We start from the raw sequence: 7,482 nt of genomic DNA, 5'->3' as shown, positions 1-7,482 counted from the left end.
TCAAGCATCAAGACAGAGTACCAGAACAGGCAGGAGAGAAAATGATGAATGTATTCATCATGTAGTATAGATAATATGCCCAAAATATAAGCAGAAAACAAAAGTGTTGTTTAAAATAACACAACGTGATGATAGACAACCAGGTGGCTCTTTGTCTTAATGTTTTGATTAGTCTCTAATTTAGCATGGTCCAGCATGACCCTTGATCCAGCATCCCGTCTGCACAGGGCTGCACAAAACTCCGACTTGTAAAGAGAGACGTGCAGAAATATCTTTATGAAGGAGGATATTTAATCACCAAAGGAAAAAAAAACAACAACCAGAAAACGATACGAAAAAGCAAAAGGGAGTTCCAGAAAGGCAACTCTAAGGTGCACAAGTACAAAAAATTAATCTAAGAGAACCGGTAAACTGAGCAAAAAGTCAATCCAAGGAATACAAAACAATAATCTCAGATGAGCTCTCCCAAATGAAGTGCGGAGACTTGCTGCTCCAGCCTGGATATAAAGGCTGAGGGACGTCACCTAATAATGAGGTCAGGGTGGCCCTGCCTCTTAGGAGGTCCACCTACAAAAAATGCAAGGCACAGAACAAAACATATACCAACAGAAACTAAATAATCAGCAAATAAAATAATGTTGATATTAAATACATAAGACAAATAATACAAATGTATAGTGTCAGAGATGATTTTTACTGTTAAATACGATTTTATTGTTTGAAATAATACACTGATGATTAAGTTCTTCTTACTAATAGCTTTTGTCCCTAGCATTAGAAATCATTGATCTGTGACCTCATCGCCCAAGCACTGCTACCCGTCATGCAAGATTAAGAATCGATAAGAAACCAAGGTAAGCCTCCGAGGGTCTGTTTATCAGTAACTTGCAGGGTTATGAGGAATGCCCAGTAATCACAGACTGTTTAACAAGTGTAATCAACAACTGTGACTGAGTCATCTCCTTCATGGCACTGGGGTGACTCCAGGCCTGTGTCAGTAGAGGAACTCTCCACATCCTGAAATGGCTTCATGAATTTGACGGTAGCAATATTTACATAAACAAAAGTAACAAAAGCATGAAAATGAACAGACAAGACATCAAAAGGGAATCAAAATATAAGCTAGGCGGAGAAACCAAACATGACAGAGTCCGGCAGATCACAACAATTGTAACACACAATTGTCCCACTTTGGTTATCCAATGTCTGTTGTGGCTTCATCTTCCTGCTGTGTGTTAACTAACAGGAATGACGTCCGATGGCGACTTCTGGTTCTGCAGTCCATCCACTTCCAGGTCTGATGTGTTGTGTGCTGACAGGTGTCCTTGTGCTCGCTGCTATTATAAAGAGCTCTTGTTTGGTTAGCTTGCTAAGCCTCACCATTCTCCTCTGACTGCTTATATATTTTTTCTCCATATAAATGCTGTTGCTTATTGCACATTCTCTGTAAACTCTAGAGACTGAAGTGTGTGAGCAGCTGCTTTGGAGATGTTGAGACCACCTCATCTGGACCCAGTAATCATACCAGATCGGCGTCTTAGACAAGCAACAACTAAATCCTCTGACAATGAAATTCAGTTACCACCACGTGTTTGGGAGAGCAGGCTACTTGTGTTCATGAGTAGGTGGGTCCAATAAAATGGCGTAAATGTATTTTTAGTTCTACTTTATATAAAGTGTACAACGCAATTACTGCAGAGTCACAGGGCATGGTGATTTGTTGATTGTTGGTTTTCATGTGCAGAGTCCTATAGGTCCTTACTAATTCTTCTTTATGACAGGGAACATGAAACCTCCAAGTTAAACACAAAAATAACCACAACATCTACATATGAGATAAACTGACATCCATCTGTTTGCCGGTAAATGAATTGTCAGACATGGTGATTGAATTCTGTATTTGGTATCATACCGACTACTGTCTGCACCTTAACATCAGCAAAACCAACAAACGGGTGACTGGCTCTCACAGCACCAAAGAGCCCCTCCTGTGTCTGGTCACCATTCAGGGAGTGGGTGTACAGGTGGTGCACTTGGTGACCCCAACAAGGAAAAGTTTGGGCCAGTCTTGTAACACATAGAAGTATAGAAGAAAGGGGAGACTGTGTTACTTTAAGGTAAGAAGTGACATCCTTCACTTCTTCTACAACTCTGTGATGGGTGGTGTGGTGTGCTAGGCTGGAAACATCACTTCAAGGGAGGCCCACCAAATTAACAAACTAATTAAAAAGGACAGGCTCAGGTATGGGATGTCTACTGGACCTGCTGGAGGAAACAGAGGTGGAGAGAAAGGAGACACAAGTGAGTGCCATTGTGAACAATGCTGTGCATTCTCTCTATGATACACTGACACTAAGGATTTTTAACCATTGATCTATCTATCTATCTATCTATCTATCTATCTATCTATCTATCTATCTATCTATCTATCTATCTATCTATCTATCTATCTATCTATCTATCTATCTATCTATCTATCTATCTATCTATCTTATCCTGTCTACTACGCTAAAATTAAAACCTATCTATCTATCTATCTATCTATCTATCTATCTATCTATCTATCTATCTATCTATCTATCTATCTATCTATCTATCTATCTATCTATCTATCTATCTATCTATCTATCTATCTATCTATCTATCTTTCTATCTAGCTATCTATCTTATCCTGTCTACTACGCTAAAATTAAAACCTATCTATCTATCTATCTATCTATCTATCTATCTATCTATCTATCTATCTATCTATCTATCTATCTATCTATCTATCTATCTATCTATCTATCTATCTATCTATCTATCCTGCCTACTATGCTAAAATTAAAATCTATCTATCTATCTATCTATCTATCTATCTATCTATCTATCTATCTATCTATCTATCTATCTATCTATCTATCTATCTTATCCTGCCTACTACGCTAAAATTAAAATCTATCTATCTATCTATCTATCTATCTATCTATCTATCTATCTATCTATCTATCTATCTATCTTATCCTGCCTACTACGCTAAAATTAAAATCTATCTATCTATCTATCTATCTATCTATCTATCTATCTATCTATCTATCTATCTATCTATCTATCTATCTATCTATCTATCTATCTATGTTATCCTGTCTACTACGCTAAAATTAAAATCTATCTATCTATCTATCTATCTATCTATCTATCTATCTATCTATCTATCTATCTATCTATCTATCTATCTATCTATCTATCTATCTATCTATCTATCTATCTATCTTATCCTGCCTACTACGCTAAAATTAAAATCTATCTATCTATCTATCTATCTATCTATCTATCTATCTATCTATCTATCTATCTATCTATCTATCTATCTATCTATCTATCTATCTATCTATCTGTATGTCTGTATGTCTGTCTGTCTGTGACCCTTTGCTGAAGCGTGTCAGCCCGTAGTTAAGTCAAGCCTGTACTGATTGTTGCCTCCTTTTCAGACCTGTGAGGAGAGGTCTTACTTCCATACATCAGCCCTTAGCTGTAGTAAACAAACAGAGTCTGCGATGGGCGACATGAAGCCTGGTGCCTGCTGCAAGGTGGCAGCTGGTTTAGGATTAAAGGGAGTGGCATTGATAAAGCTTCATATTGCTGGACCAGAGAATGGGGGCTACCTAATCCACCTGTCTCGACAGTTTGTCCTACTCTGTCCAGACATTCATTTTTTTATGTTCCTTTTTATGATTCACAGATAAATTGACAAAGGTAACTTTTATTCCGTAAAAAGATTTCTTGCCAGTAAGAGGTTGCTGAAGTGAAACCTTCTGGAACTAAAAGGCCACAAGAAATGAAGTGGGTAATTTTTGGATGTCCTGGTGAGGTGATGTCTGGCACCCATATCAATGACAGGATGATGTCTTTTGTAGACATGGAGATGCCAATGGCACTTGGCCATTTAAAGATTATTTCTGAAGAGTTGGCCTTTTCCAAGTTAGCTTTAAAGATAAAAGAAGATGACATCAGTGAGGTTCACAAAACACCCACTAGTATTCAGGCTGTTGTTTTAGAGAAGTCATGAAAAGTTGTCTTCTGGGTGATATTTTTGCCCTCTGCATTATTTAGATTGATATTGTATTGGTGTGTGTGTTTGTGTTCTTTAAACATTAACTCTTTTAAAAGAGTGGAAATTTAGTGAATCAAACTAAAAAAGTGGGAGGTCCAGACAAATGGAGTGTGTATCTGTCTCCATTATGGCATTCACAATATTTTAAAATTCAGGGTTATTTATTTGTATTCACATTTTCAAAACTGCACCGTCTAACCCGTCTTAATGTTTCTTTGATACACTGCACGGACAAACATGTCATTGAGTTTCGGTGTTTCAGCCATACCTGTTGCTAACATCAAGCACAAATCTCTGCGCTCTCCATTGATGAACATTGGGTCGTACTAAAGAGCTCAGTCATGTTAAACATGGCATTGTCATAAGATGCCACCTTTGTCACAATTCAGTATGGAAGTGCTAGTGTTAGACCACACACAGCAACTGAGTGCTGAAGTGTGTAAAAATGGCTTGTCCTCAGAGGTATCCCTCACGCCAGAGTATTAAACTGCCTCTGGAAGCAACATCAACACAAGAACTGTGCATCAGGAGCTTCATGAAAGACATTTCCATGGCTGAGCCTAATATCACTATGGGCAATGGCAAGCATCATCTTGAGTGGCGTAAAGCCCACCGCCATTGGACTCTGGAGTAATTCACTCTTCACTATGTAGCCATCTAATAGACCAATCTGGGTTTGGCGTATGCCAGGAGAACACTACCTTCTGGCTGTCATAGTGCCTACTGTAAAGTTTGGTGGAGGACGGCTATGGCACAACTCACAAAAAGGGCACACAGCATGCAGGAAATTCAGTCGACAAACAAATTAATTCTGAATGACTCGCTTGATTGCTGAAAAGGAAGCTGAAGTCACTTCTGTGGCTCAGTGTCTATCAGTTTATCTCACTGAGATTTCTGCTCCTCAGCACTTTCCATGAGGGGTTTCCACCTGAGCGTCTGATCTGGGTGCAGTTCTACTCAGCACAAGCCACAACAAGAAACAATACCAAAAATGTTAGCCACATCCAGTCAAAGCTGACACACATGATATTCTTGCAAACTAAGAGCCTACAGATATTGGCAGTCCCTCCAAAATCAGGTTCATCGATTGCAAGCATCTGGGAGAAAACCGCAAAGGGCTGAAGCCTGAGGCGTCTGATGTCAAAGTGCACAAAGCGAAATGACGCAGATGATTGTATGAGTGGCAGGGGACAGAGGTTAAACAGAAGAATTTATTATGTGGAAGAATTGGCACGCCTTACCGTAATCAGGTAATGGTGAATGTCAGTAATAATAATCAGGGCGTGAGGAGGGCTTTGCAGTCAAATGGATCCCAGAACTTCGGCTGGCTTTGTGGACTGGGAGCTGCTTCCATTTTCTTGTTAAATTTCAGTAACACACATATTAGCTTGATGGTCTCACTAAAAATGGTGGCTCACCTGTGCCTGGTCCTTGCCTTGCTCATCTTGCCCCCTTGAGCCTGCCTAGCATTAAGCAGATAATAATAATGGATGGATAGCATCTAAACATCAGCACGATATGAATGAGTGTGACCAGCACTGGACTGGCACCCCATTCAGAATGGGTTTCAGACTTCAGTCCATTCTACTGAACTGATACTGGTGCCCTGCAGGTTAGCAGAATGAATGGGATGAATATAACTTGACATTCTCCACGTTGGCACAGTGTTGGCACTCTCGAATAAGCATCTGGCCATCCCTCACTACATATATATATATATATATATATATATATATATATATATATATATATATATATATATACAGTGTATTGTCATGCTTGCACATCTGAAGATCACCATATAAGCTGTTCCCAGGTATGTCATACCATCCTGGGCCGAGACAGGGTGCTACCGCTAACGGTCTGTTCACTTTCTCCCTCCACAGTCTTGAGAAACTGCCCAGTAAGGGCAACTGACCTCTCCCTTTCCAGTCCCAGAACTTCAAAAGGACGGCCGCTTGGAAGGAGGCATCATTATCGTGGAGACGACCTAATGGAAGGAGCTCTAAGTCAGATGACTCATCGGTAGTGCCAAAACATTTAGAAGCCAATCCACCGTGTGGCCACAGCTTTTGTTGTCTTCCTCACGCCATTGAGTGTTGTTTTTTTTTTGTTGGACCTTATCAGTAAACAGGGAGGGCCATGTTGGTGCCCCAAAATGTTCCTACTTTCTTCACTCAGGCAACACAATATCTATCTATCTATCTATCTATCTATCTATCTATCTATCTATCTATCTATCTATCTATCTATCTATCTATCTATCTATCTATCTATCTATCTATCTATCTATCTATCTATCTATCTATACAGTAATCCCTCCTTGATCGCAGGGGTTGCGTTCCAGAACCCCCTGCGAAAGGTGAAAATCTGTGAAGTAGAAACCATATACTGTATTTATATGGTTATTTTTATATTGTCATGCTTGGGTCACAGATTTGCACAGAAACACAGGAGGTTGTAGAGAGACACGAACTTTATTCAAACACTGCAAACAAACATTTGTCTCTTTTTCAAAAGTTTAAACTGTGCTCCATGACAAGACAGAGATGACAGTTCTGTCTCACAATTAAAAGAATGCAAACATATCTTCCTTTTCAAAGGAGTGCACGTCAGGAGCAGAGAATGTCAGAGAGAGAGAGAAAAAAGCAAACAATCAGAAATCAATAGGGCTGTTTGGCTTTTAAGTATGCGAAGCACGGCCAGAAAAAGCAACTGGAAGGAAGGGAGCAATGTAAAGGTAGTCTTTCAGCATTTTTAGAGGAGCGTCCATATCCTCTAGGCCCCTCTGCTCACACCCCCTCCGTCAGGAGCAGAGAATGTCAGAGAGAGTGAGACCGAGAAAAACAAACAATTAAAAATCAATACGTGCCGTTCGAGCTTTTAAGTAAGCGAAGCACCGTGCGGGAAGCATGTCGCTTGACAAAGCAGCCACATGTAAGCCCAGCAAGGAAGAGAGCAATGTGAAGGTAATCTTTCAGCGTTTTTTCAGGAGTGGCCGTATCCTCTAGGGTTGCGAGCAGCCCCCCTGCTCACAATGTATTTGAGGAGTTTTAATTAATAGGTAATACGCGCTCTGGTTGGGTAGCTTCTCAGCCATCTGCCAATAGCATCCCTTATATGAAATCAACTGGGCAAACCAACTGAGGAAGCATGTACCAGAAATTAAAAGACCCATTGTCCGCAGAAATCCATGAACCAGCAAAAAATCCGTGATATATATTTAAATATGCTTACATATAAATTCCATGATAGAGTGAAGCCGCAAAAGTCGAAGCGCGATATAGCGAGGGATTACTGTACATACTATATATACATATATATTGTGATGCATGGCCGGAGCCCATGCCTGGCCGGGATGCCCCTTCACCACATCTGCCGGGGGACAA

This window comes from Erpetoichthys calabaricus, chromosome 14 (genome assembly GCF_900747795.2).
Source record: "Erpetoichthys calabaricus chromosome 14, fErpCal1.3, whole genome shotgun sequence".
NCBI lineage: Eukaryota > Metazoa > Chordata > Cladistia > Polypteriformes > Polypteridae > Erpetoichthys > Erpetoichthys calabaricus.
The sequence above is the reverse complement of the archived record's forward strand: the minus strand, read 5'-3'. Positions refer to the sequence as shown.